At 42.0% G+C, this 25,693-nt stretch overlaps 1 protein-coding gene across 2 annotated transcripts in view; it reads left to right on the top strand.

Annotated features, from left to right (window-relative positions):
• LOC126273464 (WW domain-containing oxidoreductase) overlaps positions 1-25,693 on the top strand; it is a 153,015-nt gene that overhangs the window by 66,486 nt on the left and 60,836 nt on the right. The gene's annotated exons all lie outside the window — the stretch shown is intronic.

Genomic DNA, 25,693 nt, shown 5'->3' with positions numbered 1-25,693 from the left:
AAATTGTGTCAATTGAGTTGTAATCCTTCGCAGCGACGTCTTTCGAAAGCTCATTGTATCTAGGAGTTTAAACAGCTGACTGCTTGTAATGGTAAAGTTTCTGCTATATATATGTACAAAAAAACTGAATCCAAAATCTTCCATAAGTTGGCAGAATTTACACATGTACCAGAAGGTGGGTCAAGTAGTCTGCAACAAATTGAACACTGCTGTGGAGCTCATAACATAGAGCACAAGGAGCTGACAACACCCTCGAAATGCCATTCCATGTATTTGCAGTAAGGGTGAATATGGTGGTAATAGTTTTTTTGTAATGCTCTCAATATCTGCATCTAATAGGAAGATTTGCATTTGTGGAAAGCACACTGCTTCAGAAAAGCAATCTCAAGAGCAGTATTCTGCAGTAGCAGTTTATGATAGCCTCCAAGAAAAAACCCACACCATATTTACTTGTTTCATTGTATTAGTATAGTAACTGCTTAAAAAAGTGAAGTTGTGCAGAAAGTATATTGTGTTTTCTATAGCTCTGCATTGCTCAAAATGTATCTATCATTGCTGTTACAATACCTATCTCATCGAGCAGTTAGTTTTGGAAGTTGTTACTGACTGTCCTCATGTAGCTGTTTGCTGCCAGCTGATCTCACAGATTAACGTATGTGCAGTCATCACAGAAAGAAAAAAATCAACAATAAGAATTTTATCTTTCATTAAATTTATGCATTGTTTCAAACTGTTCAAATATACTCACAATATGTAGTTTTTACTTTATATTAAACTACGAAAATTTTCGCCATTGCACGAAACACAAAAACAAAACCAGATGCGCTCGTGCCCCCACACATGGTTACAAAGTTCCAGAAAATCAAGTTTCTGTTTATTAATAACTTTAAAAAATGACAATATTAGTTAGAATACAAGAAAAGGATAATTGCTCTCACCGTATAGCGGAGATGCTGCTGAGTCGCAGAAAGGCGAGCAAAGCTTTTGTCCAAATAGGCCTCCATCAGAATTAGACAACACACCAACACACAAACACACACACACAAACACACAAACACACACACACACACACACACACACACACACACACACACACACACACATATTCAATTATGTTCCGCATACTATGTGCACAAATCTTCAGAGTCTTTGAGAGCATCATAAAGGAATAAAATGCTCTTCGCAGTGCGCGCGCGACCACAATCTCTGGCTGCCAAGGTCGGACAGCAAGCAGCAGCACATGATTGGAGATGCAAACTGAGTGGTGGGGGTAAGGAGGAGGCTGAGGCGGGGAGAGGGAAGAATGCAAGGTTGGGGTGGAGGACAGCAAAGTTCTACTTGTGCAAGCATACTGGAACGAGGTTGGGAGAGGGTAGAGCAGCTAGGGCAGTCAGAAGAGTAGATGGTAGGCAGGGGGGGGAGGAGGCAGTGGTGGAAAAGGAGAGAAGTAAAAAGACCATGGGTTTGTTGGTGGAATAGAGGGATGTGTTGTTCCATATAAAAACACGGGAGAACTGCCGGATATCAGTAACTTCCTGCCACGATATTTCGGCGCAGAGTCTTCTGGCCATCTTCAGGTGAGTGCCACTGTAGTAGTACTGGCGAGTACGCGCTGAGCTCCGCTATTTATAGCCTTCTGAGGTGACATTGCGCATGCGCTGCTCAGCGTGCAGGTTCATAATGGCTTCGTGCGCTGTGCCTCGCGCCGTCCAGTGTGAAAGCCTGGCATATCGGTGTCAGGTCGATGTTCATCTTTATGCAGATAACTACATCGACTATGAAGTTTCTCTATAACAGAATTCTAAGCAGAGTTCAGCTGATTACCGCTATCTCGATTGATGAGTCTCGTTGTCAGACAATCTTATTTCCACAGATTCATTGCTAATCGAGATCAAAAAGTTTGATGTATGGGCTAAAGTTTTTGTGTCGTTGTAATTCATGGAATGGTCTGTGGAAATACAATGTTCGGCAATTGCGGACTTGGTGGGTTGGAGAAGGCGAGTATGCCGTTGGTGTTCCACAATGCATTCCTGCACAGTTCTTGTTGTTTGCCCTATATATGATTTGCCGCATTCACATGGAATTTTGTAAACACCTGGTTTACGCAGGATCCCACCAGTGATGAAATCTTGGAAGAAGGGTGAAAGATAACTCTCACTTGATACTTTCTCAATATTCTGCCTATCTGTGAAGAAATATTCCCAATAAATGGTAGATAAACAGTCAACCTGAAAGCCTCTTTCTCTTCCTTGGTCGGTCGTTTGTAGGTCTTCATCACTCTGTTCACTTGCTTAGGTGAAAAGCTATTCTTCAAAAATACTTTTTGCAGGAGTTCCAGTTCGCTTGAAGACTGTCGCCGTCAGAGATAGTATGGGCACGGTGGACCAAGGTTTTGAGAACGCCCATTGCTTGTGCTGGATGGTGGCAACTAGTATCTTGTAGATACAGGTCTGTATGAGTGGGCTTTCTGTACACTGAGTGACCAAGTGTGCCGTCACTCTTACATCGCACTAAGACGTCTAAAAATGGCAGACAACCATCTCTCTCTATCTCCATGGTAAACTTTGTTTCCTTATATGGAGTTCATGTGACGTAAAAATTCTTGGAGACGGTCCAGACCATGAGGCCACACTATAAAAGTGTCGTCAACATACCGCCAAAATACTGTCGGTTTAAAAGTGGCAGAGTCGAGTGCTCTCTCCTCAAAATCCTCCATAAAAAGATTGGCTACCAGGGAAGACAAAGGACTCCCCATGGCGACACCATCAGATTGTTCGTAAAATTCGTTGTTAAATATAAAATATGTAGAGGAGAGAGTGGGCTTAAACAACGTTCCTCACAAGCGACTTCTAATCAAGCTGCGGAGCTATGGGGTATCGTCTCAGTTGTGCGACTGGATTCGTGATTTCCTGTCAGGAAGGTCGCAGTTCGTAGTAATAGACGGCAAATCATCGAGTAAAACTGAAGTGATATCAGGTGTTCCCCAGGGAAGCGTCCTGGGACCTCTACTGTTCCTGATCTATATAAATGACCTGGGTGACAATCTGAGCAGTTCTCTTAGGTTGTTCGCAGATGATGCTGTAATTTACCGTCTAGTAAGGTCATCCGAAGACCAGTATCAGCTGCAAAGCGATTTAGAAAAGATTGCTGTATGGTATGTCAGGTGGCAGTTGACGCTAAATAACGAAAAGTGTGAGATGATCCACATGAGTTCCAAAAGAAATCTGTTGGAATTCGATTACTCGATAAATAGTACAATTCTCAAGGCTGTCAATTCAACTAAGTACCTCGGTGTTAAAATTACAAACAACTTCAGTTGGAAGGACCACATAGATAATATTGTCGGGAAGGCGAGCCAAAGGTTGCGTTTCATTGGCAGGACACTTAGAAGATGCAACAAGTCCACTAAAGAGACAGCTTACACTACACTCGTTCGTCCTCTGTTAGAATATTGATGCGCGGTGTGGGATCCTTACCAGGTGGGATTGACGGAGGACATCGAGAGGGTGCAAAGAAGGGCAGCTCGTTTTGTATTATCGCGTTATAGGGGAGAGAGTGTGGCAGATATGATACACGAGTTGGGATGGAAGTCATTACAGCATAGACGTTTTTCGTCGCGGCGAGACCTTTTTACGAAATTTCAGTCACCAACTTTCTCTTCCGAATGCGAAAATATTTTGTTGAGCCCAACCTACATAGGTAGGAATGATCATCAAAATAAAATAAGAGAAATCAGAGCTCGAACAGAAAGGTTTAGGTGTTCGTTTTTCCCGCTCGCTGTTCGGGAGTGGAATAGTAGAGAGATAGTATGATTGTGGTTCGATGAACCCTCTGCCAAGCACTTAAATGTGAATTGCAGAGTAGTCATGTAGATGTAGATGTAATGTCTGCACCAAACATATTGCCAATGAAGTGTAGTGAGTCCACCAGAGGCACCTTTGTGAACGGTGAAACCACATCAAAACTGACCAATAAATCACTACTTTGCACTTGTAGTGACTGAAGTCGACTGATAAAATCACCAGAATTCTTTATGTGATGTGCACACTTGCCTATCATTGGTTTGAGCAAAGATGCCAAGAATTTTGCTAGGTCGTAGGTGGCTGCTCCAATGTTACTCACAATTGGACGTAATGGCACATTTTCCTTGTGGATCTTGGGTAATCCATATAGCCTAGGTGGAACTGAACTGTTTGGTTTCAGTCTCTTGATGACCACCTTGGGTAGAGAACTATTTGATAAAAGTTCTGCTGTTTTTTGCACTACTGGGGTCGTGGGATCCTTATCAATTTTGCAATATGTTGAATCACATAATAAAACATTGATATTAATATATTCGTCCCTTGGTATGAGGACAGTAGCATTTCCTTTGTCAGATTTTAAGACTACAGTATCCACCTCCGCTTGTAAGTTACGGAGGGCTATCCTCTCCATGGGCAAGATGTTATTCTTCATTGGTGCACCCCTGGTCAATACGGCAAGACTCTCGACAAACTTCCTCTGCTTCATCTGTATCAAAACAGCGTACAGCTTCTTCGATGGCACTGGTGAAATCCGCTAGCGGCGGTGCAACAGGTGTAGGAGCAAAATTCAGTCCTTTTGCTAGCACAGACACAGTCGCGTCATCTAAAGCTTTCTCTGTCAAATTAACAACAGATTGTCGAGTTGGAACTTCCTGCTGCATCTGTTAAGAAAGTCTCTCAATCTTGGCAGTTTGCCTCATCACAGCTATATAATGGCTCCAGTTTGCTTTAGCCCATGTCACACCATCCACCCAGTCCCACGACAGAGAAGATAGTCTTGCTGCCAATTCCAAATGAATGTGGAACATGTCCTTTGATACAGAATCCAATTCACGCCGAGTAAAACGAATCCTTTCTCTCACCAAAGCCATGCTTGCTTTACGTTTGATGTTGTTTGCAGCAGTGGTATTTATGAAGTACACAATTTTGGCAAATATTGGAATAATGCCCTTGTCTCTGCAACTTAATACGAATATCAACAGGCTCAGCAGCCTCGCTCTTCTTTCATGTAACTTGTCGAATCTTCAAATACATTCCATCACTTCCTCCCCGTAGAGTTGCTTGATGTGGTGTTTAAAGGTTTCCCGGCATACTGATTGTTCTATAAAAACACGGGAGAACTCCAGATATCAGTAACTTCCTGCCATGATATTTCGGCGCAGAGTCTTCTGGCCATCTTCGGGTGAGTGCCACTGTAGTAGTACTGGCGAGTACGCGCTGAGCTCCACTATTTATAGTCTTCTGAGGTGACATTGCGCATGTGTGACTCAGCGTGCGTGTTCATAACGGCTGCGTGCGCTGCGCCTCGCGCCGTCCAGTGTGAAAGCCTGGCGTATCGGTGTCAGGTCGATGTTCATCTTTATGCAGATAACTACGTCGACTACGAAGTTTCTCTATAACAGGATTCCAAGCAGAGTTCAGCTGATAACCACTATCTCAATTGATGAGAGTCTCGTTGTCAGACAATCTTATTTACACAGATTCATTGATAATCGAGCTCCAAAAGTTTGATGTATGGGCCAAAATTTTTGTGTTGTAATTCATGGAATGGTCTGTGGAAATACAATGTTCGGCGATTGTGGACTTGGTGGGTTGGAGAAGGCGAGTATGCCGTTGGTGTTCCACAATGCGTTCCTGCACAGTTCGTGTTGTTTGCCCTATATACGATTTGCCACATTCACATGGAATTTTGTAAACACCTGGTTTACGCAGGCCCAGATCATCTTTAACGGATCCCACCAGTGATGAAATTTTGGAAGGAGGGCGAAAGATGACTCTCATTTGATACTTTCTCAATATTCTGCCTATCTGTGAAGAAATATTCCCAACAAATGGTAGATAAACAGTCAACCTGGTGGGATCCGTTAAAGACGGGAGAACTGCCGCGATATCAGTAACTTCCTGCCGCGATATTTCGGCGCAGAGTCTTCTGGCCATCTTCAGGTGAGTGCCACTGTAGTAGTTCTGGCGAGTACGCGCTGAGCTCTGCTATTTATGCTGGGGGGGGGGGGGGGGGGGTGACATTGAAACTCATGAGAGTATCTCTTTTTTTAGGGCAAGATCAGTCATCAGTGATACAACATTGAAAGGTATCAAGCATAATGAGAAGCTTCGACAGGCAGGCATCGTAGATGTTAAAATGTCACAAGATTCTTATAAAAATTCAGTGAGAAATTATGTTAGTGTATTGCATCAGAATATTAGGGTATTAAAAAACAGTAGATCATGATGCACAGCTGGTTACAATATATGACGTAGCTCCAAACAGTAATGCAAAACAGTCCTCCAAAATGGTGCGTTCAATTAATGATTTAACGATTGCAGCAGGTACACTGGGATGAGGTGTACTGGGAACCTGATGCTAATTTAAAATACAGCTTAGTTCATGAAACAAGTGTGAGTATTCTTGTTTGTTTATAAGATTTAGAAGCAGAGAAAGCAGTGGATGTACTGTGCCCATCGGAACGTCATATTGCCATAGATATGAAAAATATAAATGTAAGTGGATGTAATCTTTCAGCACATATAAGCAGAGACAATATGGGAAGAGGAGGAGTTGACATATATGTTAACATTCGCCATAGCAAGAAAAATATAGAAACTAAAAAAAATTGTTGTTGTGGGCTCCACGTGGTTGAAATAGGTACAGGTAGTTTAGCTCAGATCTACACATTACGGTTTATTCAATCAAGACTGCAACTAGGGGTGCATATTGCGCTGAGGGCTCAACCCCCTGCTCACAAGGGTAGTCATTCTGACTGAGAATCCAGAATAGGCATAGGAGAGTGGAAAAGGTACATGCTGGCTAGTCAAGGGTTACCAAGCAAGAGAGGAAAGCCGCCGGCTCTGCTCCGTGGCATGACCACGTCTCAGGCATCATGTAACCCTTCTACTATGCACCCCTATTGGCCAAGAATCATGAACAAGGTCCACCTTAAGGCATCCCTTCTTCAGCAGTCCTACTGTGGGAGCAATGATAGCTCAGCAACACATGCTAAAATTGTGGAACAGCTGCGACCAGTTTCTACAGCTGCTTGGCTCTCGACAAGTACTGGAGACCTTTCAAGGAAATAAACTGTTCTCTATAATTTTTTTTTTAAAGTTATGCTTTCTACTCCATGCAAGCAGGTGGTCTCCTCTACACTCATTCTCCTTCTGCAGGAGTAAGTTTATAATGATAGGACTGTGTACTAAGAGCGATGGAACATTAGGACTTCCTTGGACAGGCATGCTGAGAAGCCTTATGAACAAAGGGTGAAGGGAGGGGCAGTTTACTTGTCTTGTGAATTTGTCAATAACTAGGGTGATTTACACATGGTTAAATTTGATAACAATTGTTATTATAAAAAATAAGTGAAGAATTGATAAAGCTTTACAATGTGTAGATCAACAAGTTTACATTGAGTTAAAATGTTCATTTTTCTGATCTTGGTTTAAGTCCCTTGTGTCAAGGATCAAAATATATTCGTCACATCATGGCATCACCATGTCTTGCTTTGCGCAGAGAGGAGTGACATGGTTGGTGCGAAGAGATAGGGCATGTAGTGGTGACGGCGGAATGCTACGGGCAAAACAAAGGCGGCGTAGCTGTGGTGGCTTGCAGGAAGCAGTAGGCCTCTGCGAGTAGCTGCAGGGCGCAGAAGTGCCACCCTGTGCAAGGTCCTCAGTACTGTAATATCCCGTCCGGTGTGTCTTAGAGGAGGGCTCAGTGGAAGTACTCTTAGAGCAAAATGAACAAAGTTGTGTGCATAGTAATAATCAATAATAAAGTGATAGTTCTTGTATTTGTCCAGTCTCTTGTGTTCAGAGGAATGTTTGCATTCCATAATGCTAACAGCTGAGGCTGAAGGCCTCTATTCTAAAATTCTAGTGAGTGACTACAGATATTTTCTGCTTAGTTTTCTCCACTCTTGAGACAGCAGCATTGCCTACGAAGTAAGTATGGTTCTCTCTTAAATATTAAAATTCTTTCTATAAATTATTTAGAAGCAGAAATAAATTACCCAAATTACAAGTATCTATGCCATTGTGTACAATTAAACATTAAAGGAGGATCTGCAGTGAATTGGCGCATGGTGCAGGGAATGGCAATTGAATCTCAATGTAGACAAGTGTAATGTGCTGCGAATACATAGAAAGGTAGATCCCTTATCATTTAGCTACAAAATAGCAGGTCAGCAACTGGAAGCAGTTAATTCCATAAATTATCTGGGAGTACGCATTAGGAGTGATTTAAAATGGAATGATCATATGAAGTTGATCATCGGTAAAGCAGATGCCAGACTGAGATTCGTTGGAAGAATCCTAAGGAAATGCAATCCGAAAACAAAGGAAGTAGGTTACAGTACGCTTGTTCGCCCACTGCTTGAGTACTGCTCAGCAGTGTGTGATCCGTACCAGATAGGGTTGATAGAAGAGATAGAGAAGATCCAATGGACAGCAGTGCGCTTTGTTATAGGATGCTTTAGTAATCGCGAAAGCATTACAGAGATGATAGATAAACTCCAGTGGAAGACTCTGCAGGAGAGACACTCAGTAGCTCAGTACGGGCATTTGTTAAAGTTACGAGAACATACCTTCACCGAAGAGTCAAGCAGTATATTGCTCCCTCCTACGTTTATCTCGCGAAGAGACCATGAGGATGAAATCGGAGAGATTAGAGCCCACGCAGAAGCATACCAACAATCCTTCTTTCCACGAACAATACGAGACTGGAATAGAAGGGAGAACCGATAGAGGTACTCAGGGTACCCTCCGCCACACACCATCAGGTGGCTTGTGGAGTATTGATGTAGATGTAGATGTAGAAATAAAATTACCTCTTCATTCCATTAGGTTCTGTATAAGCATTTAATCAATTTTATATCCCAAAAATCTACATACTGGTTCCTTCTATAGCGAAAAATATTTACAGAAAGTGTTATGCAAAAGTGAAAAATCCATGCAGGGCTCAATCAGTTACCAACATTTTATAAAGAGTGTCCATAGAACAAGCAGTTAGATATTAAATTATACTAACATACTCTTATTATTGATAAAATTCACAAGACAGTTCAACCTTAATATATTAATAAAGGTGCTGTGATACATATCTTCCAGAAAGATTCAACGCTTTTTACTTGTAGCTATGTACTAATCTGAGGGAGGGTCCATGCCTCAATTATATGTACAATCTAGGTGTACTGGCTGAGGTTCTTATAGTCACATCTTCCAGTGGTTCACAGAACTGCTTACCAATCTCTTTAGAAGGTAAAGGCGTTTGACCAATAAGAGGCAGGACGTTTGACCAATAAGAGGCAGGAAGCCACCGCGCATCAATCTCTAGTGAAAGGAAAACGTGGAGAAGCAATTGAAACAGTGTTTCAAAAATATGGGTAGATTTAAGGATATTCAGCATTATGGTTTACATAAATTGTCTTTTTTTTTTTTAATTTTAAGTAAAGATGTAAACGTGTAACTCCACTTCTAATCCATAGAATCTCAAGACAATCCACATGTAGCACCTTACATAAGTTGTCTGCGTGACACAGAATGAGATACTGAAAGTTACTATAAGGGCTGGAAATTGACAGCTAAATTACTTGCTGGAGCGGAATGCTGAAGGTACAGAGGTATTGTACCAGTGGTTGTTATAATATAATACACCCACCGTGATTTCATTAGATGAATGAGGTATTGGCAATGCAGGAAGTAGATACACAGATGTGTAGCATCACATGACACCAACCTTAAACAGTTTGGGTTCTCAACACTCAATGTTCTCAATCTCACAATAAACAAGCTGGCAGTTTGATAATCTTGCATAGTATGCACATTGCTGAGTTTTATGTCTGAAATATGTGGCTGTACAAAGGTGGAGGCCATGTCTGGGCATTGACATACATCTCTTTCATAGTTCTCATGCAATGTGAGCAGTTGGTTGGGTGAAACCATATCATTCATGGTCATTGCATAAAAACTCCAATTTAGCCACTGGTAAAGACTTGAGACTGTCTAGTGATAAATTGTGTAAATTAATGCCCAAAATGTAAAGTCAGAGGACCAATTGCAAACACAGACCACTACGTTGCTGAAGGGTATGAATGGTCAATAATTTTTAAGAACACTGACAAAGTCAGAACTGGTAATAACCTTTTAAGCAGAACATCTTGAAATACATGTTCAAAAACACCTGAATCCAAATGACTCAGGAGATGTCTTCCTGCAAGCAAATAGACCAGTGCTCAGATGATACTTGCAGGATTTGTTTCAGTGGAGCACAGAGAACAGTCATACGTTTCCAAGTAACAGAAGAAATGAGTGAATGCTGCATAGCTATTTGAGGCAAACAACATAGTGAGGAAACATCCTGGCAAATCTGTAAACAACAGCAAATCATTAGCAACAGAAACTGAGTACACTTCGGGAACACGATGAACAGATAGGTCATTGTGCAAATATGGTAATGGAGAACAGCTCCGTAGCTAGGGGAACGTGTTGATGGTTCAGTATAAATTCATGCAGTAGCTTGGAACTTCATTGAGGCTCAAGTATGGACAATTTAAATGATCTAATTGCACAAATAATCATAGCACACGTGTAAATATTCATCAAACTAAATGGGTAACTGAAGATTAGCTTCAAAATGGGTACTGTAGTAAAATAATATAAGTATCAATCAATCATTTGTAATTCAAACATCAACAAATAATGAAAGTGATTGGAGTCAGATATAGTGGAAGCAGAGGTTGTTTCATGAAAGTCCCATATGGGAGTGAGCTTGCACCTGCCTGTGTCCAAAATTGAAGCTATTGTTTGATATGCTTTTGGGACAAGACATAGGGTGACATAATTTGCAATGTCCCTATAGTCAGCGATAAGCTTCAGGATGAATTCTTGCAGTCATTCATTAAGGGAATCTGTACTTTCTGGGCTAATTCTGATATGGATTTAATGAACAGAGTTTTATCCCAGTCAGTTGTTTTCAGCACATCATAAATGTAACAGCCAAGCAGTGCAACAGGTAGCGCGGCCTGTAGCACACTTGCTGATAAAGTGTATTCTGATGCACATGAGGAACAAGGTGCAGTCTCGTCCAAGACTGCAGCTTCCTGTCACATCGTGGCATAGGATTTTAAGGCAAATATGGTCTTAATGCATTGAGAATGGGATTTTTTATTACTATTGAATCGTGTCTCTGCCTATCACTTGGCATAACCTACATATCAGCCAATAAGTGTATCAGGTGTTGTGGATTAATAATGGTGTATCTATTGGCATGAATTATGGCAGCTGTTGATGATGTCGTGGACTGGTTCAGTTGTGCCTTTTTTGGTGCTTATCTGTGTCACTGGTTTCATACTGGATCTACTTACCTGCCGAAAATTTGTTTTCGCAATTGATTCCATAGAGTAAGAGCTGCATTGTAGTTAGAAAATTAACTGTTCTGTGATGGTAACTGCATATAATGTAAATCAGTGAATTAGTAAGCCTGGTGCATGTCAGAAGGTAAAATGGGGATCTCGCATTGTCACAACTCATAGCTGATCTGTGTATCTGTTATGTCGATGGTGGTCTCGTATGAATTGCTTGCATATTATAGAAAGGAGTGTGTAATGAAAGTAGCAATGTCTCGAAGGTTGCTTTCATAACCATGATGTCTAATACGTAATAGCACACAGACTGTGGTCACAGCTACAATTTGAAATCAATTAATAATACTTGTGATAAGCTTCCAGGATATATGTTTGGTAAATCTTAATGGACAGGACATCAATATTTGTGGTAATTCTTAAGGAAAATGTGTACAAGAGAGCAATATTCATTGTCTAAATTTCTGGAAGGAATTCTGACATGACAGCACCACACAAGTGCGAACTGAATTGTTCCACAATCTGTCATTCCAGTCAGAGGTCTGTCGGCTCTATCTTTCAGCATGTCAATGGGCTGTGCATATGTCAATCGTGGCTTAGTGGTCAACACACTACCTTACACTTGATTTTGTTAGTACCCATAGTAGAGGCATCTAGGATATCAACAGACTTCATTGTGAAAGCCAATTAAGTGTAACTTTATTACATTAATGAATCTACCAATTGAGGAGGTGATTTTTGAGAGCGAGAGGTCTACTTGAGATGTTGGTGTACTCCTTTTGGTTAAACACACTATCGGCTAGTTGCTCTGGATAGTGCAGTGTCTCACAAGGTCGGCTGTGATGGCCTGATGTCACAGCAGCTGTCGCATAGAGTGGCTGGTGAGGGTCGGAAGGGAAGGGGGTACACATTCATTGGCGTAAGTGAAGTACCAGTGGTAGTAGTCATGTGAGGGGGGAGAAGAGAGTTCAGAGAGGTCTCAGCAATGTCCAAACGGCCGAGCACTTGAGGGACAAGAGTGAGGTAAGGGGAAGCAGTAAACTTCGCCTCTCCAAAATAGCCTCTCATGTGCGTGAACAGCTAGCAATGAATAGCTGTGAAGTGTCAACTTTACAGTCATCTAGTTGGATGAAATTAATAGCCATTTCATAAACAATTACAAAATCACAAAAGCTTGACAAATGTTTCCAGTTGCTTTCACTAATTACTGCTTTCTAAGTGGCTTTAACTGTCCAGAAGTTTTGGCATTAAGCAGGTGTTTGTTGCTGAAGCAAAGATATGTACTCAGTCTGCACTTCCCATGTCTACTAATTTCACTTTCATGTTCATCTTTGCAAAGTTTAGCATGTCTTACTACATAAAAACGTGTAAAGGGTGGTCAGGAACCTACACCGCTGGCAGTTCAAGAACAATCACACTTTAATCAGTTTAATTCCTAAGGGAAGAACAATTTGAATTAAGCCACTTGGATAGAGTGCCAGTAGAATATGTGGAAGTGCACTAACAGTAATTCAAGAAAACAGTTAAACTCTCTTGGCCATAACAGTAGAATTGAAGGATAACATATAACTGCTGTAACCATGTATGACAAAGATCTCTGTAGCAATCATAAAAACGTTGATTATAGTAATATGTTCCTTAAGTAAGTGTGTCTGACAGATGGATAAAATCGTTATGTGATTCTTATTGACTGTGTAATGTAGTAATTAGAATTGGGTGCAAGTGTCTTAGGGAGTCTAAGAATGACTTCCTGAATACTCAGAGTGTGGCAAAATTTCATTTCACAGGTGTTCATTCTCAAAAGCTTCACACAGTGAGGTGTTTCCAGGTGGTAATGGTTCAGTGTTAGATTCTATGGACTTCATTGTCCGAGGACAGTCTGTCATTAGTCAACAGCACAGCATAGAATACTGTAAATAATACTGGACACAGCCAACATGCAGGTTGTGGTAACTTGTGGCAATGCAAAACAATATTTAAGGTAAGGGAGAGGAGGATACCCTGCTCACTCCACCTCTGTAGTGGAGATAATCCTTATTTCAACCACAAGTATAGTAGGAAATAATGATATAGTATAAGCATGAATCACAATAAGTGAACTCAAATGAGAATCATGGCCTGTGCAGCAGTGCAGAGCAACAGGCGGCAAAACATGTACACAGGAGGTAGCAAAGGGAGGAACTGAAAAAATGATGCTACAGCAATTGGCAGTGGTTCATGAAAGCCAAATAAGCCATATGACTAGGGAATGTGAACAACTTGTGGGGCGGCAGTGTCGTCTTTTTACAAGAGCCTGGAAACTATTTCTGTGGTCAGCCAGAAAGCGATGGAGAACGTATTGACCATAGTTTCCAGTTTGCAAGTCCACATTCTTGTCGAGCCCACTGAAATAAATGTTTCTACTCTCTATTTACTCAGCAGGATCAGGGCTCTAATTATAAATGAAGATTTTGAGTTCTAATTGATAGATATATTTGGTAAATTTTCACACACACATCATCATAATATTTATTATGTTAATATTAATAATAAATCTCTCTATCCTAAACGGCACTATGAGCAGTTCAGAGGCGATCTCTGCAGTAAACTCCCATTAAATGGTCTTTCGCTCTAACTTCTGATAATCAAAATAATTGCTCATCACAAAAGTGGAAAATAACTGTCACCACGCAGATTTGTTAACATTACGGGTGGCACACTAACAGTTACTTCCACAAAATCTAAGTAATTCAGGATGGTGCACTGTCCTCGCGATTTCACTTCCTATTTGTACCGAAAATATGACTTTAGTTATGAACTGGCTGTGACATCATTCAAGGAATTGCATACTCCAATGTTTGACCAATGTGGACCGTACAGTAGCTAGGTGCGAAGTGAAGTGAAGTGAAGTCTTTCCTCTCGGGCCATATTTATATAAGGGTGCAGCAGGCGGCTGACGGAAACACCTGCCGTCATCCACTCTATACCCAAGTTGCAGCATCTAAATGGCCGCTTTCTCAGACACATAATATTTTAAAACACTATTGTGTATTAATCTAGAATCTTCCTAATTTTTGTGTGAATGCAGTTAAGATGGCTATAGTCACAGAAAAAGATTTACCTTGTTAGTATTTACATCCAGGTCCTGAAGCTAGTTATCACGTGCTGTAATCAAAACTTTCTAGCACTAATATAACAGATACTTAATCCACTACAAATAAGGATATTTTTGCTGCAAATTTAAATTTCAGTAAATTACTCCAAAACTATTAGAGGTAGCTTAATGGGGTCACATAGTTACTATTTTTATGTTGAAATGAATCTTCAAACAAATTTTCATATTTTTAAGTCTAATATTTAGCACCTTCAATTTTTCTTAAGAATGTGGATTCTGACCAAAATATTGCTTTAATCACATTGAGACTTGTACCAGTTAATTTTGACATACATCTGCACATTATGGCCAATTTTTGGTTTCCTAGCTTTATTATTTATCACCACTCAAACAATATATTTAGGGAAAGATAATGTCAGTCTGAGATTTGGCAGTTCAAACGTTAATACCTTGAAGCATATGTTGACAAAGTTTGGAAAAGCAACTTTAATTTTTAATTTCATTCTTGAATTATGGTGCAATACTAGTGTGCTATGTACAGATGTGTTATGGTGACCAGTAGCAGTGAACTGGGGTAAGTCCCAGCACTCTTGCTTGCCTCTGTATTGCTAGTAACAGTGATCTGGGGCAAGTCACAGCACACACGCTTGCCTCTATATCTCTCAAATGATACAGCACTTGTTTTGCCATAAACTCTTTCTCGGGCAGCAGTGTGAAGGGCCATGCATAAAGAACTGCTTCTATGCAAAATGGCAATTCAGAGCAGTCCACTGACCCAGGTACACATAACCACAACGCATTATAAGAAGCATGTCAGGGTCATGACAATGGCTTTCATTGTGTTTTTTCCCAACTGTCCACTCTGCTGTTTTGTTCAGATCCATAGGATCCTCTTAATTAGACCTAATTGCATTTCCTTTTACCCTTCTTTTTGTGAAAATCTCATTTTACACTATAATCTGTATGATTTCCTGTTCTTCCAAAATCCTGTTTCCCTGGAATGTTTCTTCACTAGTACTAATGATCTCATCCTGCTTGTCAACTGGCAGTTTCTGCTTGCATAGTGGGTGGGGACATGGTGGATTGCCTGCATCTGAGAAAATGTGGATTTTGCTGTTTTGTGGACCAGTTGGCCCAACAGATGGTTGTGTTGTTGCATTCTTCATGTAGGATTTTAATTTGTTGTTTTGCCAGTGGGAAGGTAGTGTTATCTTTTTATTGACCTTCTGCCTTTGCTGGGCAGTAGATGCCTAGCTATTCCACTGTTGCTTTTTACTGGAACCATTCATATTCTGGTGCGGCTTATCTGATGTTACTGTGGGTTTTGCTGTGCATGACACTCAGTTGCTGCTGTGATTACATCTTCTGTTCCCTTGGTTTCCTCTGTTGCTGGATGGGACACCATGCTGTGACTTTGTCAGTTTTGTGGCCACTGATAATGCATCCAAAGGTGTCCTATCTGTTGGCAATATGGGCAATTCCTGACACAGGTCGGTGATGTGGCTAGATTGACCACATCAGCAGCATTTTGCCACTTGTGTAAATACACAGCACTTTGGTTCATTATTTCACACTGGGGTGGAAATGAACCAGTATGTGTCTTCCCACAGAAAGGCTACTCGCACTGCTTCATCTAGAGAAGTGGAGGAGGCCACCTTGACATGAACACCCATGTGTGGATCAATTCCACGTACAAATGCATCTATAGCCCTTTTTCCATCTTCCTCTTGTAACACCTCTTTTCGGATCATGTCAGTGCTAAGAATGTAGATTTTGCAGGATAGTATACGAATGCAGTCTACAAACACTTCGAGTTCTTCCCCTAACTTATGCCTCAAAGTGGACAACCTATCGTGGTAGCAACTGGTCCCACGTTTATCAGAGAATCTCTCTGCCAATCCTTTTGCTAATACTTCAAGTCTCCTTGTATTTCGGAGTGTGCCAACAAACTCCATATATATGTGAGCATCTCCCACTAATTTAATTTTTGTTACAAACAGTAAGCAGTCATCTTTCCAATCACGGCGACGACACATGTTGTAGATATCCTGCAAAAATAAGTGGATGTTTTCATCAGGTTTTTCCCGTGAAAGAGGGGATAAAAGCAACTGCCGGAAGAGTACTAGTTAAATGTGGGGCATGCAGTGTTGATTCCTGTTTTGTTTCTCTCTGCTCCATCACTAGGTATGTAACTCTATCTAATCTACAGTTTTTTGCTAACAGTGTCTCTAGTTGCCTTTGGAAAGCTTCAGCAGGGCTTAACTGCACTCTCAGATGAGCTTTGCACTTCACTTTTTGTTCTCGTTTTGTGAGACATGGTTACAATATTAAGTCCAAGATTTCTGTAGACCAACAATGTTACAAAAGGGTGACCTCATCAGTAACCTATACTAGATTTAGCAGTGACATGTTCCCACAGCAAAAGCTCAGTGCAGGTGGTGAAGAAAAGTAAGGACACATGACAGAGGCACTTACAGACAGAGGCAGCAGTAAAGATGGTGGTGTCAATAGAGGCAGCCTCTGAGGTCAAGGAACATGGGAGCAGCAGCATTGGTGAGGTGCGACGAACCTGGTGTCGACATCTTGAACCTTCATGGTGACAATAGGAATGGCAAAAACAGGAACAGTGAACGCGATCTGGCATCAGCCAGCATGACAGCATTGTCAGTGTATCAGGCAGGAGCCACCCAGTTATGGGTAGCAGTTGTGGATACCGACAATGCTGCTCAGTTGGACGCATTGCATCTCAGCCAAGATGCTTCCCTCTCACATGTTTACAACATGCATGCTGCACTGCGTACTCTGTGGTGCAGTGAGGATGCACAGCGCTCTGGCTGGCATAAGCTGGAAGCAGCTAAAGGCCACATTAGAAGTTGTGCTTGGCACTCGAACAAGCTAGGATGAGTTACTGGCGGCATCTAACTTCAAAGTGACCACTGTTCTGGATGAGAGGCGAGTTCAGTCACTATTTTGCCACCAGATTGTGCATGGTGGTGTTTGTCAGGAAGACTAGAATGGAGGCTGTTGTGGGCTTCCAGTTGCTTAAAATAAGTATAGCATTTTCGCTCAGATCTACCCATTATGGTTTATTCAACCGGCACTATGACTAGTGCTGCATGTGACGTTGGGGGTTAATCCCCTGCCCAGGAAGGTAGCCATTCTGGCAGACAGTCCAGAAGAGGCATACAAGAGGGGAAAAGGTATGTACTATCTGGTCCAAACAAGAGAGGGAAGCCACCGGCTCTGCTCCATGGCGTGACTGCATCTCGGGCACCACATGACCCTTCTACGCACCCCTTTTGGTTAAGAATCATGAACAAGGTCCACCTGAAAAATTTCCCTTTGTCAGCAATCATATTGTAGGAGCAATGATAGCTCAGCAACACATGCTGAAACTTTGGGCCAACTGTAATTGGTCTCTACAGCTTCTTAGCTCTTGACAAGTACTGGAAACTTTTCAAGGAAATCAACTGTTCTTAAGGAAAATTCTTACACATTCTCCCCCTTCCAAGAAGCTAGTCCCTTCTACAAGGCCATGTCAAAAACCATGGCTTACTAAAGGGATAAAAATATCTTGTAAATAGAAAAGATAAATGTATCTAATAGCGAGAAAGAGAAACGGTCCAGAAACAGTCAAATATTATAAAAACTACTGTACTGTATTAAGGAAAGTTATTAAAAAGGCCTGAAGTATGTGGATTCTGACTGAGATTAGCAACTGTGACAAAAAATTAAAACAATTTGGAATATTGTTGAAAGGGAAACCAGTAAGACTGTGTTACCATCAGACTGAATGAAAAGTTTACTAACAAAAAGTCAGAGGTTGAAAATATTTTTATAATCATTTTTTAAATGTTGTGGAGAAAATAGGAACCAATGTTCATTAGAAAACGCAAAGCAGTATACGGGAGAGGCAATACCTATGCAATTGGGTAAAACTGAAATTCTACCCGCCTCTCCTTCTGAAGTTTGGAAACAATAAACTCATCACAAGTAAAAGCTTACATGGAATTAATGACAGCTCCAACAAAGAACTAAAATCTTATTCCAAACAGATAAATAGGATTCTCAGCCACATATGTAGTAGTCAATGAAACAGGGCAGTTTTCCTGGAAGTTTGAAACATGCTATTGTTAAACCATTGTTTAAAAAGGGGGGGATGGTCTGATACCAACAACTGCCACCCAATCTCACTTCTGACAGCTTTGTCCAGAATTCTTGAAAAAGTAATGTATTCAAGAGGAGCTTCACATATTTGTGAAAATAAATTTTAACAAAATGCTAATTTGTTTTTCACAAAAGGCTTTTAAACAGTAAATACCATATATACTACTTCTGATCAAATATTAAATGCTCTGAATAACCAAACATCACCAATTGGGATTTTCTGTGATTCCTCAAAGGCTTTTGATTGTGTAAATCACAGGATTCTTCTAGACAAGCATAAGTATTGTGGTATGAGTGAGACATTGTGCAAATGGTTCAATTCATATTTAACTGGAAGAGTACAGGAGGTTGAAATAAACAGTTCACGTAATGTACAAAACTCAGCAAATTCCTCAAACTGGGGAGACATCAAGAATGGAGTTGCACATGGCTCATTCTTGGGTTATTGTTCTTAATATATATTAATGGCTTGCCATGCTGTATTCACAAAGATGCGAAGCTTGTTATTTTTGCTGATGATACAAGTATATTAATACCCAACACACAAGAATTAGCTGAGGAAACTGTAAATAACATCTTTCAGAAAATTATTATGTGTTTTTCTGCAAATGAACTCTCATTAAATTTTAGTAAAACACAATATATACAGTTCTGTACAGTAAAGACACAACATCATTAATAGATATAGAGCCTCAGCAGAAGTTTGTAGCTAAGGCAGAATATTCCAAATGAGAGATTAAAGTAGAAGAAACACATTGATGATCTGCTGACATGTTTGAGTACAGCTATTTGTGCTATTAAGGTTATTGCAAATGTTGGCGATAAACTTAGAAGTAAATTAGCTTACTATTCCTATTTTCATTCACTGCTTTTGTGTGGCATCATTTTTTGGTGCAATTCATCAGTTCATGTAATCAGAATAATAGATGGAGCCCAGCCAAGATCATCTTGCTGACATTTATTTAAGGAACTAGGGATATTCACAGTAGCTTCAGGTATATATACTCGCTTATGAAATTTTTCACTAATGACCCATCCCATTTCACATGAACCGTTGCAAGGCGCCTCAAACTGCATGGCTACCCCCGCACAGCAGTGGTGAAGGAAGCGGGTATCATTCTGCTGAGTACAAGGGGATGTGGGAAATGGGGAAATGCAGAAATAGACTGAGCCACCAAGAAAGCCTCCAGGAAACATAACATAACGTGAAACTTCCTGACAGATTAAAACCCTGTGTTGGACTGAGACTCGAGAACGGGACCTTTGCTTTTGCGGACAAGTTCTCCACTGCCTGAGCTACCTAAGCATGACTCACAGCCTGTCCTCACAGATTCAAGTCTGCCAGCACCTCGTCTCCTATCATCCAAACTGCACAGAAACTCTTCCGCAAACCTTGCAGAACTAGCAGCCCTGGAAAAAGGATATTGTGGAGACATGTCTTAGCCACAGCCAGGAGTACGTTTCCAGAATGAGATTTTCACTCTGCAGCAGAGTGACATAACACAGTCCCCTGCAGGTTTCACTGTTGTGTCAGAGATCCATGCAACTGTAGAGGGTGGAGTGGCTGCAGTGAGTTACAATAAGCTGCAGTTGGTGAAGACATGGTATGGTGTACCTCATGCTGGTCAGTCTGCAGGTTGAAGTAGCCCTGACCTGTCTCTGCATTGGGCACTGTCCTATAACACATGCATTCCTATTCCAGTGAGTGAATCCCCCAGTCTCTGATGACTGTGGTGTGCAGATCACCGTATGTCACATTATAAATGAGTGCATTTTGTATTATGATGAGAGGACCTAAGCAACTTTCAATGGGGACCTGCCCTCTATTTTAGCTGATGAAGAGATGAATCTGTTGAAGATCACTATCAGCTATATTCTTTTACTTTGTTCCTTTGCATTTTCCTTTTTACTGTACATTTTCAATGTACGAGATTTTTTTCATTTGTGTGTGTGTGATAACATTTTAGTACAGGCTGCTGCCCTTCTTGGATGTTCTGTTACGCAGAAAACCAGATAGCATCTATCAGCAGAAAACCCACACAAATAGCACACCAGCTTCCAGCAGCCCACAAAATCATCATTTGCTTTACATTGCCTTGAAATTAACCACAAAATGAAATACAAAGATACAAAAATACCGCAATACACATCCTACTATTGAGATAGTGTATACAAGGAAGCTATCAAAATCCAGCTACATGAGAACCTCATCAAAAAGGACGTGGATCAACTTCATCAAATGTGGGCTCCAGCACTGAAAATTCTGCAAATGCAGTGGAAACGAAACACTGAGCACGACAGAACACTGACCAAGCAAAGGTAGAGCATAGACTGAGGACTGCCACTTGATTCCAGAGTGTGAGCTACCCCCACCACCACGGCCAATACACCGTGCAGTCTGTGCATACGGTCAATGTTGGGGGAGATGACCAGTACATACAGGGTGGAGAAAAATTGTCATGAAATTTTAACCCTGGATAGCTCATGCCAGCAGGAACCAAACTTAATAATGTTGTGTAGGTTGACAATGCACTATTTTTTAACTATGGAAACTTGGTGCCACGCACTCTGTTTGGCCGTGGGATTGCCCTGTTGCTGTTTGTCAGTTGACAGGCAGCACTATGGTTGTCGGTTCACACATACAAACGCCCCTTGCCCCATCACTGTCCCAACGTGATACACGCACGTGTCAAATAGGTCTTTCTATTTGTCTTCACCTCATGTCGGAGGCATTCATACGTAAGCTTCCCTTTGAAGCACACACACGTCACCTGCGATTTAGTAATACAGTAAGTATGGCTGCAGAGTATTTGTTTGAAAAACAATGAGATATGGTTTTTGTTTATGAATTAGCTGGCAATAATGCACATGAAGCCGGACCGTTGTAAGAGGAATGGTACCCAGCAAGATGCCTCCCACGCCCACAAACATTTACAGCAATTCAGCAGTAACTTGGTGAAACAGGCTCGTTAGCGGTATCATGGTGATACTGGAAGACCTCAGACATGACGGGATGCTGCATTTGAAGAGACTGTTCTCAAGTGCTTTGAGGGAGCACCTATGACGAGTACTCGAGCGGTTGGACACGACATGGGGGTCACTCACCGGTTAATCTGGGAGGTTTTGAGAGATGACAGTGAGCATCCATTTAGTTTATACCCTGTCCAAGACCTAAATCCTGTGGCGGACTATGAACACAGGCTATGATTTTGCCGATGGTTTCAGCAATGTGTTGCGCAAGATCCTGACTTCCTCGCCACTGTGTTGTTTACCGACGAGTGCACCTTCCATTAGGATCGCCTTTAAAACACTCAAAATTTTCATTACTGGACAAGGGTAAATCCTCACGTTACGTATGTCCATGGACACCGGGAACAATTTTCGCGTAACATTTGGGCAGGCCTTGTGGGTGACCATTGAGTGGACTGGTCTGTCTACCTCCTTGACTTACCAGGGCAAATTACCTTCAGTTTTTGCAAGAAACTCTACCCAGCCTGCTCGAAGATGTTTCCCTGGACCTACAGCTATGCATGTGGTTGTAGCACAATGAAGCACCCACACACAACTGTTGTGCTGTGCGCAGATATTTAAATGATCTCTTTGACAGCCAGGTAATTGGCAGAGGTGCTCGTAGGACATGGCCTCCGCAATCACCTGACATCACGCCACTAGACTTCTCTCTCTCTCTCTCTCTCTCTCTGTCTCTCTCTCTCTCTCTCTCTCTCTCTCTCTCTCTCTCTCTCTCTCTCTGTCTGTCTGTCTGTGTGTGTGTGTGTGTGTGTGTGTGTGTGTGTGTGTGTGTGAGGGGGGGGGGGAGGGGGGTTCAGAGAGTGCCAGTTCGAGCACCTGCTTTAAGTAAACAATGTCCTAGCTACAAAAAAGGCCCATTTCAAGGCTGACATAATTTGTAAAAGACTTTTGGTACGTGAACTAACAGCTGTTAATGGGTTTGTTCCTGGTACGTCTTACCATGAAACTACAATGGATGTGTCGGGGACCCCGGCAATTGGCTCCCAAAGCAGAAGGCTTGGGTACGTCGCAATCTCCGGCAGGCAAATCATTAATGGTCATGCACTGTCCAGAGCATTTGGCAACAGGGCAATCCCGCTGCCAGTCGGAGCGCATGGTGCCAAGTTTCAGTAGTTTAAAAATTGTGCGTTGTTGACCTACAAAACATTAATAATTTTACTTCGTACTGGCACCAGCTATCCAGGGTTAAAATTTCGTGACACAATTTTTCTCCTCTCTGTATATCGCACTTACTGGTTCAGAATGTCAGTCAGCAGGAGTAACGTGTTGACGACGCCACATTACACCATCAAAAATTCATTCTACAGTGATCACTGAACCCAGCTACATGCCCAAGAGACTATCAAGCAACATGATAGGTAACTGTTGCCAATAAAGTGTTTGGCACTGTGCCATAATTTTGACATCAGTATTCAAAGAACAGGTATTTGTCAATTATATTAGTGTCTGGAAGTAGGCTGAATGATAACAATCAGTAAGCCAATACTATTACTTTCATTAACAGTCCACATTGGTTGGGTACATTTTAGTTTTCAGATATAAAGTGATAAAAGTGTATGTACATAAAACATTTTATCGAAACAATAATATCAGTTTTTGTAAATAGGAGAAAGTTAAGAAATCAAACAGTGGAAAATCCAGGGTGGAATGTAACAATATTATGAGAAGGAAAGTTACTACTTACCATATAGTGGAGCTGCTGAGTTTCAGATAGGCACAAAGAGAGAGAGAGAGAGAGAGAGAGAGAGAGAGAGAGAGAGAGAGAGAGAGAGAATTTCACACTTAAAGCTTTTGGCCAATGGCCTTTGACAAGAATAGACACACATACGCACACACACACTCAAGCAAATGCAACTCACACGAACGCCTACAGTCTCAGGCAACTGAAACCACACTGTGACCAGCAGCACCTTGCATGATGGGAGTGGTAACTGGGTGGGGGAAAGGAGGAGGCTGGGGCAGGGAGGGAGAGGGATAGTATGGTGGGGATGGCGAACAGTGAAGTGCTGCAGGTAGGGTGGCAGGCAGAGGAGAGGTGGGGAGGGGGGGGGGGAGGTAGTGGAAAAGGAGAGAAATAAATAAAAAGATATCACAAAATAAAGTAAAAAATGTAAAATGACTGGGTGTGGTGGTGGAATTACGGCTGTTTAGTACTGGGATGGGAGCAGGGAAGGGACTAGATGGGCGAGGACAGTGACTAACAAAGGTTGAGGCCAGGAGGGTTACAGGAATGTGGGATGTATTGCAGGGAAAGTTCCCACGTGCACCTTTCAGAAATGTTGGTGTCGGTGGGAAGGACCCATATGGCACAGGCTGTGAAGCAGTCATTGAAATGAAGGATATCATGTTTGGCAGCGTGTTCAGCAACAGGGTGGTCCACTTGTTTCTTGGTCGCAGTTTGTCGGTGGCCATTCATGCGGACAGACAGCTTGTTGGTTGTCATTCCTACATAGAATGCAGCATAGTGGTTTCAGCTTAGCTTGTAGACCACATGACTAGTTTTACAGGTAGCCCTACCTCCTATGACATAGGTGATGTTAGTGACTGTACTCACCTTTGCCCCACTTCCAAATTCAGTGACGCAGGACTTGTTAAAGACCTTTTTTCCTTCTCCCAATCCCTGCAGTGGAAACACTTTTTTGCCACCAACCCTACCAATTAGACTCAACCAAAGACCAATATTGAACATTGTCTAACGCAGTTCACCCTTCCATCCAACTGTGATCGACCCCCACTACTCCCAAACCACCCCCTGTTAGCTTTCCAGAGTTTCTTAACCTCAAACCTTGCCTTATCATCATTCCCCAAATCCCTCAACATGTAGACTAACCTTACATCTGCAGAAAGAACTGCAGTCCGCCATCTAAAAACTGATCCCAACATTATAAGCCTACCTGTGGATAAAGTCTTCACCAATATTGTTCTAAACTGCAAGGGTTGCCTAGCGGAAGGACTCAGCCAGCTGTCAGATACTTCCACCGACGAACCTTGCTACAGTAACCCCATTCCAGTTATCCATTAGGACCTCCAGTCACTACTCAAATCCTTAGGCACATTTCAGAACCTGTCCCGGAGTCCCTCTCTCTACTCACCCCTATCACTCCCTGCATTCCTACCTTCTATATGCTTCCTAATGTCCATAAACCTAACCACCCAGGATTCCCCATTGTGGCCGGTTACTGTGGCCCCACTGACAGAATCTCTGCTCTCATAGACCTACAAGCTATTACCCGGACACTACCCTCCCATATAAAAGATACCAACCATTTCCTCCACGGACTCTCCACAGTTCCTGTCCCTTTACCACACAGTGCACTGCTCATCACTATTTATGCCACCACACTAACACTCCTAATGCCCATGGCCTTACCACTACTGAACACACCGAGCGAGGTGGCACAGTGGTTAGACACGGGACTCGCATTCGGGAGGACGACGGTTCAATCCCGCGTCCGGCCATTCTGATTTAGGTTTTCGTGATTTCCCTAAATCGCTCCAGGCAAATGCTGGGATGGTTACTTTCAAAGGACACGGCCTATTTCCTTCCCCGTCCTTCCCTAATCCAATGAGACCGATGAGTCTGGTCTCCTTCCCCAAAACCACCACCACTACTGAACACTACCTTTCCCAATGCCTGACGGATATCAAACCCCCTTCCTAGTCGCCATGACAAAGTATGTCCTCACCCACAGTTACTTCTCCACTGAAGGCACTACGTACAAACAAATCTTGGGTACAGCTATGGGCACCTGCATGGCACCATCTTATACTAACCTATTCATGGTCCCTCTAGAGGAAGCCTTCCTAAACACCCAGAATCCTAAACCCCCAGAATCCTAAACCCCATACCTGGTTCAGATTCATTGATAACATCTTTACTATCTGGATTGAAGGTGAGGATGCCCTATCCACATTCCTCCAGAACCTCAGCAACTTCTCCCCAGTTTGCTTCACCTGGCCCTACTCAAACCAACAAGCCATCTTCCTAGATGTTGACCTCCATCCATATCAAACCTACTAACCACCAG

This window comes from Schistocerca gregaria, chromosome 5 (assembly GCF_023897955.1).
Source record: "Schistocerca gregaria isolate iqSchGreg1 chromosome 5, iqSchGreg1.2, whole genome shotgun sequence".
In the NCBI taxonomy this organism is placed as follows: domain Eukaryota; kingdom Metazoa; phylum Arthropoda; class Insecta; order Orthoptera; family Acrididae; genus Schistocerca; species Schistocerca gregaria.
Note: the sequence above shows the minus strand (reverse complement) of the source record. Positions and strands in the feature narration are given on the sequence as shown.